This window comes from Paramormyrops kingsleyae, chromosome 21 (assembly GCF_048594095.1).
Source record: "Paramormyrops kingsleyae isolate MSU_618 chromosome 21, PKINGS_0.4, whole genome shotgun sequence".
Classification (NCBI taxonomy): domain Eukaryota; kingdom Metazoa; phylum Chordata; class Actinopteri; order Osteoglossiformes; family Mormyridae; genus Paramormyrops; species Paramormyrops kingsleyae.
The window spans coordinates 970281-989571 of NC_132817.1; the positions used below are offsets into that span (position 1 = coordinate 970281).

At 46.1% G+C, this 19291-nt stretch overlaps 1 pseudogene; it reads right to left on the minus strand.

Annotated features, from left to right (window-relative positions):
* Positions 1–1328: 1328 nt before the first annotated feature.
* On the minus strand, positions 1329–4148 carry LOC140581431 (uncharacterized; annotated as a pseudogene).
* Between the last annotated feature and the right edge of the window lie 15143 nt (positions 4149–19291).

The following is a 19291-nucleotide window of genomic DNA, read 5'->3' on the forward strand; positions in this document are numbered from 1 at the left end:
TTCAATTTCTCGTTAATGCAATTATCTAATCAACCAATCACATGGCAGTTGCTTCAATGCATTTAGGGGTGTGGTCCTGGTCAAGACAATCTCCTGAACTACAAACTGAATGTCAGAATGGGAAAGAAAGGTGATTTAAGCAATTTTGAGCGTGGCATGGTTGTTGGTGCCAGACGGGCCGGTCTGAGTATTTCACAATCTGCTCAGTTACTGGGATTTTCACGCACAACCATTTCTAGGATTTACAAAGAATGGTGTGCAAAGGGAAAAACATCCAGTATGCGGCAATCCTGTGGGCGAAAATGCCTTGTTGATGCTAGAGGTCATAGGAGAATGGGCCGACTGATTCAAGCTGATAGAAGAGCAAGTTTGACTGAAATAACCACTCGTTACAACCGAGGTATGCAGCAAAGCATTTGTGAAGCCACAACACGCACAACCTTGAGGCGGATGGGCTACAACAGCAGAAGACCCCACCGGGTACCACTCATCTCCACTACAAATAGGAAAAAGAGGCTACAATTTGCACGAGCTCACCAAAATTGGACAGTTGAAGACTGGAAAAATGTTGCCTGGTCTGATGAGTCTCGATTTCTGTTGAGACATTTGAGACAGTCAGAATTTGGCGTAAACAGAATGAGAACATGGATCCATCATGCCTTGTTACCACTGTGCAGGCTGGTGGTGGTGTAATGGTGTGGGGGATGTTTTCTTGGCACACTTTAGGCCCCTTAGTGCCAATTGGGCATCGTTTAAATGCCACGGCCTACCTGAGCATTGTTTCTGACCATGTCCATCCCTTTATGACCACCATGTACCCATCCTCTGATGGCTACTTCCAGCAGGATAATGCACCATGTCACAAAGCTCGAATCATTTCAAATTTATTTCTTGAACATGACAATGAGTTCACTGTACTAAAATGGCCCCCACAGTCACCAGATCTCAACCCAATAGAGCATCTTTGGGATGTGGTGGAACGGGAGCTTCGTGCCCTGGATGTGCATCCCACAAATCTCCATCAACTGCAAGATGCTATCCTATCAATATGGGCCAACATTTCTAAAGAATGCTTTCAGCACCTTGTTGAATCAATGCCATGTAGAATTAAGGCAGTTCTGAAGGCGAAAGGGGGTCAAACACCATATTAGTATGGTGTTCCTAATAATCCTTTAGGTGAGTGTATAGTTCTTATTTTCTTTACTTAAGCCAAATTCATGTGCATGAGTATCAAGGACTACATCACAGTTAACAACAACTGGTTTCATCGCTCTCACCCCCAACGGCTGGATGGACATCCAGCCACTTTCCTGAGGATGATGGCCAACACTTGCCTGACAGAGCTTGTGGTATGGGCCTTTTGTGCTTTCTTCAGGTCATCAGGTGGGTACCCCCCTTCACCAGTGTTTCGTCAATTAACCCACAACACCTCCAGAGGGCTTGACAGCTAACCCCAGCGTCCTGGGGCTGCCCCCTCGGCCCCTCCGGCTCCACAGCCACTGCTCAAGATGACTCCTTCCTACTTAGTGGGTTGTTCCAGCGCTCACAGCGCTTTAGCCACAGCCATCTAGATGCAGACTCAGCTCGTTTAGTGATGTTTGACACTAGACGTCTTCTGTTGCGACCTCTGATGCCAAGCCTGGACAGGGCAGTCCAGAGAGACTGCCCAGGGAATCCTCGGCAGCCTACCTCTACTGGCAAATTCCAAGCACGCCATCCCACCTGTTGACAATCGTGGATAAGGGCCTGGTACTTCCCAAGCTTTCTCTCATGGGCCTCTTCCATCCTCTCCTCCCATGGCACAGTCAGCTCAAGAAGAACCACTTGTTTGGTTGCTCTAGACCACAGGACTATGTCTGGTCTGAGAGTTGTGGTTGTAATCTCCTCTGGAAAAGTTGTTTCCTGAGGTCAACCCTCATATCCCAGTCAGCAGCAGATGTCAAAATTCCTCTGTCCATTGATGACGTATTAGAGCACTCCCCTGCCTTAACAAACCTAATGAGGCTGGGCGCTGTCGACCTTATGATCTTGCAGGCCTTCCTTCTCTCCTCCTCTAGACCTGTGGCCAGCTCCGCCAATATCTGGTCATGCGTCCACCTGAACTTACCGTCTGCCAGACTAACTTGACATGATGACAGCACGTGTTCAAAGCTTGCTGGTCTCCCACATAGTTCACACCCTGGGCTCTCAATCAGCCCCCAACGATGGAGGTTAACTGGCGATGGCAGGACATCATAGGTGGAGCACAAGAGGAACTTAATCCTCTTCTCCTCCATGCCCCACACATCCCTCCACCCCAATGATCTTCCCTGGACACTGCCCCAGCATGTCCACCTCCCCTGGATTGTCATAGCCACTGCCTTCATCTGTCTGTTCTCCTCCTCCACCATACGAAGCTCTTCCTGGATGAGGCTGCGACGACCTTTGGCATTTGCTTCCTTCCACCTTGCCCTGGTTATGACCCCTAGCCCCAGCCTGCCTTGGTTGACAGTTCCCACGATGTCTCTGTGCCGTAGGCTTACCTCTGCATCTGCCATGGCCCTGCTGGCTGACCACTTCCGCCCTGTGCGGATGGAGATATCTGCTTGGCTCACGAACTGATCGCTGCTGTCCCGTAGCATTACCACCTGGCGGGCTTTAGCCACTTTAAACTCTTCCACCACAGATGTTAATGGTAGCTGAAGCTTACTTCCAGAGCTGTACAGGCCAACTGAAGAAAAGCTTTTGGGAACTGCTAGCCATCTCCGCAGGAAGGTGCTAATCCTCCTTTCTAAGGCTTCAACTGTTGTTAATGGCACCTCATACATCAGTAATGGCCACAGAAGTCTTGGGAGTACTCCATGCTGGTAGCCCCAGAGTTTAAACCTACCAGGTAGCCCACTCCTGTCCAGAGCTTGCAGCCAAGCTTCAACCTGGTTAAGCATCTCTTTCACACTCTCTCGGTCATTCAGCTCTGCTCTGTACCATTTCCCCAAGCTCTTGATGGGTCTCTCACTGACAGTGGGGATGATCTCCTCTCCAATTTTGAAGCAAATGCGGTCCTGAATGCGTCCTTTCCTCAGAACAAGGCTCCTTGACTTTGATGGATCAAAATCCATCCTGGCACCTGCGATGATCTTGGCAAGATCTTCCAGAATCCAACGACCTTCTGGAATTGATCTTGCAGTTATTGTCAGATCATCCATGAATGCCTTAACAGGGGCCTGCTGAACACCATTTGCCAGAACCGCACCTCTCCTTGGCTTCTCCACTGTCTTGACCAGGAGGTTCATTGCAGCTGCAAATAGAATGACCGAAATTGTGCACCCTGTAACAATGGCTTTTTCTATCCTCTGCCAGCTAGTTGTGAAGTCCCCGCAGGAGAATCGCATCCTGAAGCGATTGAAATAATCCTGCAGGAGGTGCTGGACTTTCCCTGGGACATGGTAGGCTTGCAGAGTGAGGTCCACCAGCTTGTGTGGGACAGTTCCATAAGCGTTAGATATATCGAGCCAGAGGACTGCAAGGTTTCCCTGATTGCGCTTTGCATCCTCAATTACCTTTGAGATGACGCTTGTGTGCTCAATGCACCCTGGAACTCCTGGGACACCCCCCTTCTGAACTGCAGTATCGATATACTTGTTGCTGAGTAGAAAGGAGGTAAGTCTGCCTGCCAAAATTCCAAAGAAAATCTTGCCCTCCACATTCAGAAGAGTGATGGTGCGAAATTGTTTTATACCTGAGGAGTTTTCCTTTTTGGGTATAAAACGCCCCTCTGCAATGAGCCACTCATCTGGTAGGCGATTCCCCCGCCATGCCACCTTCAACAGCTTCCAGAGTCTCCTTCTCAACCGCTCACACTGCTTATAGACTTTGTATGGAATCCCATTGGGTCCCGGTGCCGAGCCAGCCCTTGCCCTTTTAAGGGTATCATTGACCTCCTTCCATGATGGTTCTTGGTCCTTAAACATGGTTGTTGGCTCGTCCAGGGTCATTACGGCCTCCTTGATCTCCAGCTCTGTGTCCCTCCCTGGATCACTGTGCGTGCTAGAGAGGTACTCCTCTACCTCTTCCCTTGGTGCCTGCAGTTGACCAGACCTTTTGTCGCCCAGGAGCTTCTTCAGATAGCCAAATGGGTGGAATGCAATATTACCAATACAATCACACATACCCATACAATGAGCATAAGTAAACTTGCTTGCATACGTTGTTGTGTAAACGTCAAAGTTAATAAATATCTTAGTTTGTTCTTTGATGAAAGACATATAGTTTTATTATACAGAAATACAATAATTTACTGTTGTGATGAATGACGAAGACCTGCTTTCATTTTATTCCTTTTAACAGCGTAACTGCATTTCCGCAGTAAACGCCGTGAGGGCTCTTGGGATCGGTTCGAGAACCGTTCGTTCGATTCATCTACTGAGTGTCCGAAAACCCGTAACTTCGATTCGTTCATCGAACGGGCTCTCGGGGAGTTGCTGAGAGCATATATCAATACTGTAGACTAATTCAGCAATCGGAGTCTTTCACCCACATTTCTGCAGAAAAAACGTGTAAATAAATTCGAAAGCATTTGAATTTAAAAGTGTTTTATTTGTCGGTTTGTGTTATTGTTTAGTATTACTTTATTGTGTTAATATAAAAATTTAGGCCTATACTTTTGATAATTTGCTTTTAAAATATTTGCAAGCATATTGTGCACGAGTATAAGTGACTGAACCACAGCTATAATAACAACAACAACAACAACAATAATAATAACATTAGCACGAATAAAATATTTATTACAGGACATATGCCTTGTTTAAGTATGATTTGTTTTTACATTGTTGAATGCATTCAGTTTAGTCTTTGTAGCAATTTTGTTGGAGAAAAAGGACACATTTGCACTTTTATTTTAATACAGGAAAAGATATGTGCGAGTAATTGAACTCACCCTTGAAATTACATGAAAAGACAAAGTACAGTAATAATACTGCGTAACTGCATTTCCGCAGTAAATGCCGCGAGGGCTCTTGGGATCGATTCGCGAACCGTTCGTTTGATTCACCGACGGAGTGTCCGAAAACCCGTAAGTTTAGATTCGTTCATCGAACAGGCTCTTTTGATTCACCAAGTGTCCGAAAACCTGTAACTTCGATTCGTTCATCGAACAGGCTCTCGGGTTTTTTTGGAGTCAGCGAGTTAGAGACCAGCAGTGGGTTGCACCAGCTAAGCGTAAGTTCGATCTTAGCCTACGATGGATGTAAATTGGCCCTACGTTCGACTTTACGCACTACTAAAAAATAATCCGTTGCACCACGCTCTTAGTTTCAACGTAGTACTAAGTTATAGCATAAATTTTACACTACCTTAACATTAGGTGTAAAGTCCATCGTAAGAAAGACGTTAAAAAGTGGTGAAAATGGCTATCCGTTTTGAACGGTGGGAAGACGAAATTAAATGCGGTTTACGTCGAGAAAGAGTCATTCGTGACCGATTACATCCCTTTGAAGAATATGATGATGTTGATCTGTATACTCGGTTTCGTTTTCGCTGTGCCGAATTACAAAAAATTACCGATCTGTTAGCTGCTGATCTACAGCATGATACTGACAGAAACGGAGCCCTCAGTCCGGCTTTACAAGTTTGTCTGGCACTTAGGAACTTTGCCACCGGCTCTTTTCAAAGTCTTGTGGGCGACTCGATGCATGTACACAAGTCCACCGTGTGTGCAGAGCCGTGAGAGCAGTGGCAGTGTCACTGAATAAACACATAAAAACATACGTGCACTTTCCTCTGCTGCCTGTGCAACAAAACACAACCCGTCAGAAGTTTTTTCAGATCGCTGGTTTTCCAGATGTGTTAGGATGTGTGGATGGCACGCACTTCAAGATAAAAACACCCAGCGACCACGAAATTGACTACGTCAACAGAAAGGGCTACCACTCTATAAACGCACAAATTGTCTGTGACGCCGACCTTATTATCACAAACTGCGTGATCAAGTGGCCAGGCTCGAAACACGACAGTTACATCCTCAGACAGTCTAGGCTTAGTTCAGACTTTGAAGAAGGAAGATATTCTGGAAGGTTGCTGGGTGACTCCGGATATCCCTTAGGAATATGGTTAATGACACCTTACCTTAGCCCATCAAATCAGCAGCAGGAGCGCTACAATGTAGCACATGTCAGAACAAGGAATGTGGTGGAACGTTGCATAGGTGTCCTGAAGAAACGCTGGGCTTGTTTGCACAGAGGTGATTAGGTTTATAGTCTGTTTACATTAATGCCTACAAAACTGCTATTCAGAACAAATAATGTCTAGGTAAATAAGCTATGCCTAACCTCTATAATTTATGGTGCAACCATTTTGTCACTGACAGGTATAATAATGGAGCCAGACAGAGCTGCTGTAGTAGCAGGTGCCTGTGTTGTTCTCCACTACATGGCCATAGCTTGGAAGGTACCTCTGGTGGAGGATGGATGTGAGGTGGATGGGGACTTAGACATTCCCCTGCACAATGAGATCGACCTACCAGCTGAAGCAGCAGCTGCTCGTGACTACCTCGCAGCATCCTACTTTGGATAATTAGAGCAGACCTAGGCCTGCTACAATAAACAGCATACAATCCCCTTAATTCAGTTCTGCAATTAATACTAATAACTAATTTAAATTATGAGGACACAAAGTAAAACATGGTTATGGTTCGAGCCCCAGCCTCAGCAGAATAGTCACCTGTCTATGGGCCCTTGAGAAAGGACCTTATCACCAAGCTCCAAGGATGCTGTGTGCTGGCTGATCCTGCACTGTGACCCCCAAGCTTGCTCTCACCTGTATATGTGCCAGTGTGTCTTATGGAGAGCAAGATGGAGTAGGTGAAGTTAAGCATTCCAATGTTCTTATGCAAATGGAAAACAGAGGATCATTTCATTTCAGTTATCATACAATGACATTATTAATAGTCAATCACAACTCTTGCAATGAAAATATTTAAGATTTATTTGATTTCCAAGTAACACTCTTAAGAATGAAAGATTATATAACTTTCTATGGCTCATTCATACAGTAACAAAGGTATATCCCTTGGTTTTCAGTTCTTCTTGCAATTTTAATATTTCTAAATTTAGTTTTATTTTTTCCATGTCAATTTTCTCTTTTTCTGAATTAATTTTTAAAGTTTCTGCTTTAATTTTTTCAATTTCAACTTTATACAATTGACATTTAAGGGCCTCTGCATCCACAATCTCTGGCCGTGGCTTGGATAGCCTGACACGCTTTGCTGGTGGTGGTGGAGGGCTGCATGCTGGCTCTGCAGGTGGAATTAGTGGCAGTGGTATGGGAAATGCAGGGGTATCTGGACATGGGTGTGGAGGTGACTGCGATACTGGAGTTGGGGGTGAGCAGGGAGTGGGCACCTGCACTGCCAGCCCAGTTTCAATCCCGCCTCCTACAATTCCCACGAGTGATGGGGAATCCTCCCCAACAATGTCAAGAATTAAGGAGGAGTATGGCCCCACATCTGGCTTTGGCCCGCCTACCGTTCGTGCTGTTTTGGGGAAGTCCTCCGCTGCCTGCATCTTGAGGTCACTCCACTTCTTCCTAACCTCTCTGACGTCCCTCTGCTCCACTCCCTTAGCATTTACAGCCTCAGTAATGTCCTCCCATATCTGCTGCTTCCTTTTGTTTGTTATAAAATTATTGAATTTGGATTCTAATGTCAATTTATGTGCTCTGTATTTCGTAAGGAGAATTATGACCTCTTCATGCGTAAAATATTTCTTTCTCGGCCTACGGTCTGACATTTTTCTAAAAAAAAAAAAATCAACATCTTCAGGTTAACAAACACCCTTACCTCATCTCTGGGGTCAATTTCACATGAAAGAAATATATACTAATAGGTAAAAAATTTAAGTTTTCATCTGTTCTTGTGTCTCTGTGGAGATCTCGACCTCTGTGAAACTGGACCTCTGCTGCCATTATATGGTAAAGAAAAGTTACCCAGTGTAATGTAAAGGAGGCCCTTCGTAGTGAAACAGGTGGAGTATATTAGTCAATGTGAAAATTATTATAGTCTATAACGTTAAGTGCCAGGGTGAATTTGACTCCAAAACAGCACAATAAGATTGGCGATACATGACCCATTAATTTTTTATAAAACTTCTTATCTGAAGTAGATATAGGGTAGTACAACGTTCAGACATCATTTTAATAACTTTCTACCTTTTCCGCTGATTGAAGACAAGTTCTGCGGCTTGATATGACCAGTCAGCTAACATTAGCTGCCAAGCTAGACGAAGTCGTTGCCCTACCGTTATTTTTTGCTCGTGAACCCTGTTTGTATTCCTTGAGCTTGAGCCTTACGTGTAGCAGAACGACTGTAAAGCATCCACACACTTCTTAGGGTGACGATACACGGCAACCTTTTGAGCAATGTTGCTGGCAAATGTTTCTCGGGCACTTTCCTATTGATATTGGGCCACAAAGTTCTATTTGAAAACCTTCGATCAGCAGCTGGCAACTTTTCGCGATCATCTAGATACAGCAGATGAGCTGCCCTGTGGTTGATATTCTTCTCACAGATACAGAGAACATAAATCGGTAGCTATTTATAACCTCTATAATTTAAATGATTTTTTTTTTTTATTCCCAAACAACTAAGCAACGCCTGTAGAAGGACATTACTAAGGCTAAAAGTCGAAAAGCATGGAGAACAGCGAGTTAGTTCCGGTAAAATCAGACAGTGATATTGATTGGTTGTCCACGGTAAAAACGTCATTCTTTGCGACAGTAACTTTATTTAGTAGCTACTAACTACGATGTAACTTAAGTGGCAGTAGTGCAACCGACAAAGAACGCGGTGCTAGTTTCAAAAGACTTAAGGTATACTTTACACTGTAGCGGGTTCATATGCAATCAGAATTCTCAGGGCAGATGTGCTCTTATTCTGAAGGCTTGTTCAACTTTCGGTTACTGTTTTTGGTTATCTTGGCGGCAACCGGATCTTGCTCTCTCTTGTTTGTTTTGTTGTTAATAAAAAGTGCATCGTCCCTTTCACGGACTAAACATCTGCCTCCTGCCTTTTTCCTCTCGCCACATTGGTGACCCCGACATATCCTCGTACGTGTTTCGAGATTTCCCTCAGCATGACAGCTAATGCTGTGGCTTTAAAGCTGCCAGACTTCTGCCGTGAAAATGCCGCTGTGTGGTTCGCACAGGCTGAAGCCCAGTTCGCCGTCCGGGGCATCACACAGGACGACACGAAATACTATTATGTTGTTGCTGCACTGGACAACGCCACGGCATCCCAGGTGGTGAGCTTTCTGCAGGATCCCCCATCGGACGGCAAGTATGGGGCTTTTAAATCGCTGCTGCTAGCAACTTTCGAGTTCTCAGACCCGGAGCGGGCACGTCGGCTTCTCGCCTTGCCCTCCTTGGAAGATCAGAAGCCATCCGAACTTATGGACCACATGCTGTCTTTGCTGGGCAGACATCAGCCCTGTTTTATTTTTCGCGAGCTATTTATGCAGCGGATGCCGGCTCCCGTTCGCTCAGCCCTAGCAAGCTCCCCAATTACAGATTTCCGCGAGTTGGCGAGAGAAGCGGACAGAGTTTACATTGCCAGTTGGCAGTCCTGCGCCGTGCTGGACAGCGGAAGACCAGCTGATTTCACTTTTTCTGCCCCTGGTGTCGTTGCTGCAGCTCAGTGTGACTCTAAGTCCGGTCATTGTTTTTATCATGCCCGTTTTGGTATGCGCGCTAAGAGATGTATTCCGCCCTGCTCCTTTAAGCCGCCGGGAAACGTCAGGACCAGCGCCCTGTAGCAGCGCTGGGCGCCGGACGGCAAAGCAGCCTGCTATTCGTTGAAGACTCCGTTTCTGACCGGCGTTTTCTGTGCGACACGGGTGCTTTGGTGAGCGTCCTCCCCGCCTCACAGCTAGACATGCAGTCAGGAGTGCGTGGTTTTCCCCTAGAGGCTGCTAACAGCACTTCGATTGAGACTTTTGGGGATCGGCCAGTAGACCTCTGTTTTCACGGGCAGCGTTTCCGATGGGTTTTTGTTTTGGCCTCTGTTTCCACTCCATTGTTAGGGGCTGATTTTTTGTGTCCCAACAATTTGCTAGTGGATGTTAAAAATAAGCGCCTGATAAATGCAGAGACTTTTTGCTCTTTCCCTTGCACACTCAGCGGGGCTGGCCCTTCCAACCTGTCTGGTGTTTCTGCTTCGGCTGATGTCTTCCAGCGTCTCCTGACAGAGTTTCCCACCCTCACCACACCCACCTTTTCTGCATCCTCGGCGAAACACGGTGTAGAGCACCACATAACCACAGCAGGCCCACCAGTGCATGCCAAAGCAAGGCGCCTCGACCCTGAGAAACTGGCTGTCGCCAGGGAGGAGTTTGCCACATTGGAACGTTTGGGGATTGTTCGGCGTTCTGACAGCCCCTGGTCTTCTCCTCTCCATATGGTGCCCAAGCCTGGGGGTGGCTGGCGCCCCTGTGGGGACTATAGACGCCTTAATGATGCAACTAACCCTGACCGATACCCTGTTCCACACATCCAAGATTTCTCTGCCCGTTTGGCAGGCACTCTCATTTTCTCTAAGGTGGACCTGGTTAGGGGATACCATCAGGTTCCAGTGCACCCCCAGGACATCCCTAAGACCGCTGTTGTTACACCTTTTGGTCTGTTCGAATTTCTTCGGATGCCTTTTGGGCTCAAAAATGCAGCCCAAACTTTCCAGCATTTGATGGACAGTGTTGTGCGGGACATGCCTTTTCTGTTTGTTTATTTAGATGACATTTTAGTTGCCAGCACCAGTTTGGATGAGCATTTGATTCATCTTCGGGCGTTGTTTGCACGTCTTAGTGCTCACGGGTTAATTGTAAATGTTACCAAGTGTCAGTTTGGTATACATTCTGTTGACTTTCTTGGCCACCGCATTACCTCAGAGGTGGCGGTGCCTCTCCCAGAGAAAATTGCTGCTGTTCACAATTTCCCACGGGCAGTCACGGTCAAATCCTTGCAAGAGTTTCTGGGAATGGTTAACTTTTACCATTGTTTCATCCCCAGGGCTGCCTGCATTATGTGCCCCCTATACTCTGCACTAAAGGGTGTTTCTTCTAAGGCGATGGTTGAGTGGACTCTGGAGCGGTGTCAAGCATTCCGTAATGCTAAACAGGCCTTGGTAGATGCTACATTGCTAGCTCACCCCTTGCCAGATGCTCCCATAGCCATCACCACGGATGCTTCCGATGTTGCTGTGGGCGCAGTACATGAACAACTGGTTAAGGGGGAATGGCAGCCGCTGGCCTTTTTCAGTCGCCAGTTGCGCCCGAGTGAGCGCAAATACAGCGCTTTTGACTGTGAACTCCTAGGCCTGTACTTAGCTGTTCGCCATTTCCGCTTCCTGTTAGATGGGTGCCCATTCACTGCTTTTGTGGATCACAAGCCATTGGTGGCTGCCATGAGTAAAATTTCGGACCCTTGGTCTGCACGTCAGCAGCGTCAGCTCGCATTCATTTCTGAATTCACCACTGACATCCATCATGTTGCTGGCAAACACAATGTGGTGGCTGACTGCCTTTCACGTTCAGTGGTTGGTTCTGTCCACCTCGGTGTGGATTATGCACTAATGGCAGCGGACCAGGCAGCTGACAGTGAGATTCAGGGGTTGCGGTCTGCTGACACTGGTCTGCAGCTCCAAGATGTGCCCTTCGGTGATGCATCACTACTTTGTGATGTCTCAACAGGAACTGCGCGGCCCGTTGTGCCGCATGGCTGGCGGCGCCGGGTGTTCGATGCTGTCCATAGCCTTTCCCATCCTTTCCCATCAAGCCGCAAGGCATCACAGAAGCTGCTTTCAGCTAAGTTTGTTTGGCACGGGCTGAAAAAGGACATACGTGACTGGGCCGCTTCATGCCTTGCTTGTCAGCGCTCTAAGATCCAGCTGCACACGAAAGCTCCCCTGGCACATTTTGTTGTCCCGGTGCGTCGATTTGATCATGTCCACGTGGATTTGGTTGGTCCGTTGCCACCATCCCGTGGTTACACGCACCTTTTAACGATCATTGATCGGACGACCCGCTGGCCGGAGGTAGTGCCATTAGCCTCCACGGCAACGGCAGATGTGGCTCGGGCTTTCATCAACTCCTGGGTCTCTTGTTTTGGGGTGCCTGCTGACCTGTCATCTGACCGCGGACCACAGTTCAAATCCGAGCTATGGGGTGCACTTGCCCGTGAGCTAGGGATCACTCTACACCACACCACCGCTTATCACCCGCAAGCTAACGGGTTGTGTGAGCGCTTTCACCGCTCTCTGAAGGCTGCCCTTCGTGCATCTCTTCAGGGTCATTCTTTATCTGACAGGTTGCCATGGGTTTTGCTGGGTTTGCGGACCGCTCCGAAGGCCGACCTGCAGGCTTCCTCTGCTGAGTTAGTCTACGGACAGCCCTTGTACCTGGTGACTTTCTGCCAGATGCGTCAGTTCCTTAGTCAGCCTCGCAGCAGCGCTCCGCTTTTCGGGACACTGCGGCTACTTTTGGTCCAACACCCACGTCACATCATGGTTTTCCACGTTCTCATATTCTCCCGAATCTGGTGGATGCTCAATTTGTGTTTGTTCGACATGATGCCCATCGCGATCCTTTGCGCCCCCCCTAAGATGGGCCTTTTCGTGTGCTGCAGCCTGGGGACAAGTTTTTTGTTTTGGAAATGGGTGGTAAGGCCGACCGTGTTTCTGTGGACCTTTTGAAGCTGGCCCATTTGGATTTAGATGCCCCAGTGCCACTCGGCCAGCTTCCTCGTAGGGGTCGTCCGCGCGGTTCAGTCCCGTCACCGACCCTGGCCCCAGCCCAAGTTGTTCCTGCTCCTGTGGGTGGTACTGTGAGCAGGTCAGGGCAGGTGATCAGACCCCCTAAGAAGTGGGATCCTCTGCCTCTGTGAATTCTGGGGGGGCCTGTGTAGCGGGTTCATAAGCAATCAGAATTCTCAGGGCAGATGTGCTCTTATTCTGAAGGCTTGTTCAACTTCCGGTTACTGTTTTTGGTTATCTTGGCGGCAACCGGATCTTGCTCTCTCTTGTTTGTTTTGTTGTTAATAAAAAGTGCATCGTCCCTTTCACGGACTAAACATCTGCCTCCTGCCTTTTTCCTCTCGCCACAACACCATACTTTACGATCGAACTTATGCTAAGCTGGTGCAACCCACCACTGGTACTCGGCCGTTCGGGTGTTCTCGGCACCAGACGGAAATCTACAAACGCAAAAGTGACGAATGTAACTGACGAACATAAGAATAAACTTAAAAGTGATAAGACAAGCGCGGACGGAACATGAAAAATAAATCCGAACTTGCGGGGGATGCTTTTGGATGTTGAATAGCCAAAGATCAGTTTTACAAACGTTTTAAAATAATTTAAAAAACCGATTCGTTCAGACTTACGAATCGGTTCAACCCGTTCACTAAAAAAACCTAGTTAAAAAGAACGATTTGTTCGCGAATCGGCCATCACTAGTAAATATGATGCTGAGTTTTCAATGATTGCTGTGAGCATGCAGGAACAGCATTGCCTCTATGCTGATCTCGTGTCGAAATATAACAATATATTATTTTTAAAAGTTGAAAAATCATTCTGGTAGCACTCTGCAAACATTTATTAATATTTTGCAGATATATATTTTTTTAAATGCTGTAATCTCTCGGTTTGGACTGAGCGCCGAACCGCCTGCATTCTCCAACGGTCTCCTGCTTGAGCGCGCTGCTGGTTTTAGAAACACTCGGAACCCATCGGAGAGGTGGATCTTAGGCGCAGGCAATCCAAAAGGTAAGCATAGGCAATCATGAAGTTGACCAACGTCTAACGTAAAAGTTAATGTTCATTTATTTATTTGTTATTTGTGAGGCCGATCTTTCGCGTTCTTTTAGTTGAAATTAGTGAGTTTGGCGCCATCGCGTCAGCTCGTTAGCTGCTATTGATGCTATTTCACAAAACGTTCCTATCAGTCAGGTTGGCGTTGTTTTAAAATGTTAGTTGGTATAGAAAACATTTTAAGCGATATGGATATAACATGTTTTAAGCCGCTAGTGTGGCCTCTCGGTGAAGGAATTTCATTTTTTACAACGACCGGTTGGTGGTTTAATTGCTAGCCTTCTAGCTCTATTCAGATGACATTCGTCAGAAACCAGCTACTACATTTGCTTAGAATTTATGTTTAACGGCTAATTTGGTACACACCTGATGGTATTTATTGCCAGTCTGGGGGGTATTCCAGAAAGCTTGGTTAACTTACCATTTGGTAAATCTTAACCTCTGGGTTGACATACCCTGTTGTGTTCTCCAATAAACAGTCCTTTAATTTCAGTTTTATGCTTGCTTTATTAACACACGTTCACTTTCAAGTTCTGGCTGCTATGTCTGTCTAATTCTCGTTGTTCTCGCGATAACTCAGTAACATCCACTATACTACATTTTCCTCCTTTGTTTAAAACAAAAGTCTATAACATAAAAGTTACCTTCTTAATAAATCCCAACAAATTACATTACTTTTAAACTTATCAATAATTCAAATATTCATTTCCTTTTTTTTTTTTAAGTAACGAACCAAGGGTAGATTCTTTTTTTTTTTTTTTTTCAAGTCTCTCTGTATCTGATGGGCTTTCTAATGACACGGCCCTTCCTGGTAGTGATGACCTCAGATACAGGTGGGTCAGGTTCAAGTGGGATCTCGACTGCTGGAGCGGTGTCAGCAATCGACGCATCTGCTGTGTCATTGTTGATCTCAGCGTTATGGACCAATGGAGGCAGAGAAACCTCAAAGTCCATTACCACAGGCACGCGGCGAAGATGTTTGACATTTCTTATCACCCTTGATCCATCCTCTGTGTTGACCAGTTCAAAGGAGTTGTCGGCGGTGTTTCTCAGTAGTACAAGCGAATGTCTCTGAATGTGGGATCCAGCTTTCCATTCTCCACACCGGCAATGTAGACTACGTCACCAACCTTAAAGTTGTGCTCCTTTGCTCTGCTGGTCTGGTCAGCATACTGTTTCATTTTATTTTTGTATTCCTCGTGATGGTTTCTGACATCTGTTGCTTTCACCTCTCTTTTTGGAGTTCCACCTGCTTCCTCCAGATGTGGACACTTAGTGCGGATGTCTCGTCCAAACATGAGCTTGGCTGGTGTCTCTCCTGATGCCCTGTGTGGTGTCGAGCGGTATGCCATTAATATCTTTGGAAGCTCCTCTTTCCATGCCTTTCCTTCACACTGGGCTGCTCTGAAAGCTTTCTTTAGGTATCTGTGAAACCTCTCAATTTTTCCGTTGCTCTTTGGATAATACGGTGATGCCCTGATGTGCTTAATTCCACATGACTTAAGGAATAACTCAAAAAGCTGCCCTACAAACTGCCTACCATTATCAGTAACAGCTTCTAGGGGATAGCCAAATCTAGCAAATATCTTAGTCAGTTCTGCAACTACAGTGGCTGAGGAAATGTCCGAAATAACGACAGCCTCTGGAAAAGAAGTATAGTAGTCTATCACAGTTAGTACATACTGGTTTTGGATAGGACCTACCAGATCAATACCTATCTTAGTCCATGGTCTTGGTGGTAATTCGAGTGGTTGGAGGGGTTGATCATTATGTAATGGCAGGTTGAGCACACAGGCGGAGCAGTTTCTGATCAGTCTCTCTACATCTAGGTCCATGTTGGGCCAGTAGAACTTGCTCCTCAGATATTGTTTCGTACGGACCACCCCTTGGTGAGTCTCGTGTCCGATCCTCAGTGCTTGTTTCACCATTGCTCTTGGTAGCACTATCCTGTGTCCTCTCAGCACAAGTCCATCATATGTGCACAACTCTCCAGCGCATCTGTTGTAAGGCTGCAATTCCTCTGGGACTGGGTTCGGCCATTTTCCTGTCTCCACAATTGTTTTTAGTTGCTTCAGTGTGTCATCTTCGGTCATTTTCTGTTGTATGTCCTCAAGGTTCATGGCTTGTACATCATGCATTGTCACTGATAGCACTCTGTCCACATACGTTTCCACATATTCATTATACTCTGTCTCAGGTAAAGGAAGTCGTGAAAGTGAATCCGCTACATTGGACTTTCCGACTATATGTTCTATCCTGTAGTCATATGGTTGTAATCTTAAGCCAAGTCTCTGTATTCGTGGTGGTGACAGCGTTGCTTTCTCTGGGTTGAACATGTAAATGAGGGGTTTGTGGTCTGTTTGCAGAGTAAACTTCGCCCCCCACAAGTACCTTCTAAAATGTTCCACAGCCCATACACATCCTAAAGCTTCCCGTTCTATCTGAGAGTAGCGACGTTCTGTTGGGGTCAATGAACGGCTTGCATAGGCTACCGGCTTGTTCTGTCCATCTGATTGGGTCTGTAGCAAAACTGCACCTAGTCCTACTGGACTTGCATCGCTAATGACTATTGTTGGTGCATCTAGTTTAAAGTAGGCCAAGCATGGCTCATTCACCAGTGCTTCTTTCATTGCTTGGAATGATCTTTCTGTTTCACTTGTCCATTCCCATGCCTGTCCTTTCCTAGTCAGCTTCCGTAGTGGTTCTGATAAATTTGCATAGTTAGGTATGAATTTCATCAGAAATCCACAGGTGCCTAGGAATGAGCGGAGTAGCTGGACGTTCTCAGGTCTGGGTGCTTTGCAGACGGCTTTGACCTTTCTCGGGTCTGGTTTGATTCCTTTAGCGGTGATCAAATGTCCGAGTATCTCAATTTGTTGTAATCCAAAGATGCACTTGTCTCTGTTGAGAGTTAAACCTCTGTTCTCAAATCTCTGAAAGACTTGTCTAAGTCTCTGTTCAAGTTGCTCTTCGTTTTCTCCGAAGACTACTACATCATCCATGTAGCAGACGGTGCCAGGCATTCCACATAACATAGAGTCCATAGCCTTCTGATACGCTTCCGGTGCACTCGATAATCCAAAGGGGACTTTTCTAAAACGGTAGCATCCTCTATGCGTGATGAATGTCGTCAGGGGTCTGGATTCAGGGGCTAAGTCACACTGCCAAAACCCTTTCCGTGCATCCAGCTTAGCAAAGAATTTTGCTCCTTGCACTGCCTGTAAGATGCTATCTACTGTTGGCACTGGGTGTCTTTCCCTGATCACTGCTCTATTCACTTCCCTGAGGTCTACGCATAGCCTCACTTCTTTTGTGTCTTTCTTGGGTACTATCAGAATATTAGAAACCCATTCTGATCCTTCGTTCACTTCCTCTATTATATCTTGTTCAAGCATCTTGTCTAACTCCTGGTTTACAGCTTCTAACATAGGATAAGGCACTCTCCTTAAACCCTGTGCTACAGGCGGGACTTTTTCATCGACTGTAACCTTATGACTGTAACCTTTGATCTGACCTAGTCCTTTGAAAACTAATGGGTACTCTTTAACAAGCTCATTAAATCTCTCTGTCTGCCGTACTGTGTTCACTTTTTCTCCCATGTTAAGTATCTTTAATTCAAAGCTTGTTTTTCTACCTAGCAGTGCTTCTACATTTCCTTCTATGACATATATGTTATCTTTAACTATGCTGTCTTTCCATCTCATTTCTGCTTCAAAGTAACCTACACATTTAAGTGGAGTAGTTTGAGCATAGGCATAGAATCTCTTCTTGGTTGGTTTCAGTTGTGTTCCAGCGGACATTGTTCTTTTATACAGGTCCTCTCCTATAAAGTTTCTACCACTTCCTGTATCTATGACCATTTTCAGCCATTGTCCATTTACCTTGACTGTCTCCGTACCTTCAGGATTTACAGCATGGACAAACTCATCTGAATTTGAATCAGAAGTATCCTGTACTACTGCTCTCACTGGTTTACCTGACTTCGTCTTTTCTTTCTCCTTATTTCTGTCTTTACTTTTGTCACTGTTCTTGTCTGCTTGTGCTTTCTTTTTCTTCCTGAAACACATGCGTGCATAATGTCCCTTTTTCTGACAGAATAGGCACGTCGCTGTCTTGGCTCCGCAATCATCTGCTGTGTGAGTGTCCATTCCACATCTGTAACACTGGGTGTCGCTGTTGGCTTGCTCTTGGCTGCGTCTCGCTCCCCGCGCTGCTCCAGCTTTCCATCCGCGATCCACACGCACACCCCTCCCGGTGAATTGAATCCGGTTGTCTCCGGCTCTGCGACCAGCACTCTCCGTGAAAAGTTTGGATTCTGCCTGTGCTGCTTCAAAGGCCCTTGCAGTCGACAGTGCTTTGTCTAAACTCAGTCCATCCTCCTGCAACAATTTGTTGCGCAGCTTTTTCACGGTGCATTTTTCCACTATCTGATCACGTATCATGTCGCTCTCCAGTGTGCCAAAGTCACATGATTTTGCCAGTTCTCTCAATGCATTCACGAAAGCATCTACTGACTCGTCAGGGTACTGAGCTCTCTGTCTAAACTTGTGTCTCTCTAAGACTACATTTCTCCGTGGAGTGAAATATGCATCTAAAGTGGCAACAGTCTGAGCATGTGTACCTTTGACTCCTGGTAAGTTTGCAAAAATCCTCTGCGTAGGTGCTCCTATACAATGCAACAGCGTGGCACGCCTCACCAAATCCGGTGCATTAATAGTGCCACTGGCAACTTCGAAAAAGCTGTAAGCGTCCTTCCACAGGTTATACTCTGTGAATAAATCAGACGCTCCGAGGTTCAGCGGGAACGGCGGAACCAGTTGACCGTAGCCGGGTCCTGCTGCAGCTCGCGCAGCTCCGTCATCATGCGACATAGCTCCGGTAATAGTAAGTTTCGTCTTTGTTTTTTTTTTTTTTCTTTTTGTCGGCACGGACGTAGAATCCCAGTCGCCTTGCCTTGGGTTCTTGGCAAACTGTCTCCTCGTCGCCAAATGTTGTGTTCTCCAATAAACAGTCCTTTAATTTCAGTTTTATGCTTGCTTTATTAACACACGTTCACTTTCAAGTTCTGGCTGCTATGTCTGTCTAATTCTCGTTGTTCTCGCGATAACTCAGTAACATCCACTATACTACATACCCCAAACCCGCATACCATGAGTATGTCGGTTCCAAAACACCTGAGAAGAGTAAGTTCAATCAACCTCCTATTGCTTACCCAGAGTTAATGCGCGTGCACCGTGCATACATAAAGACGTTTTCAATTGATCGCCGATTTCACGAGTCAGAATGGAAAATCAAAGTGAAAAAAAGAGAGCGGCATACTTCACAGAGGCGGAGTTGGAAGTTTTAATGCACGCATATGAGGAATTCAAGCCAATAATAATGAAAAAAAGCAATACGGCTGCATCGGCTAAAGAAAGAGTTGGCTTAGCAAAAAATAACGGACAGAGTAAATGCGTGTGT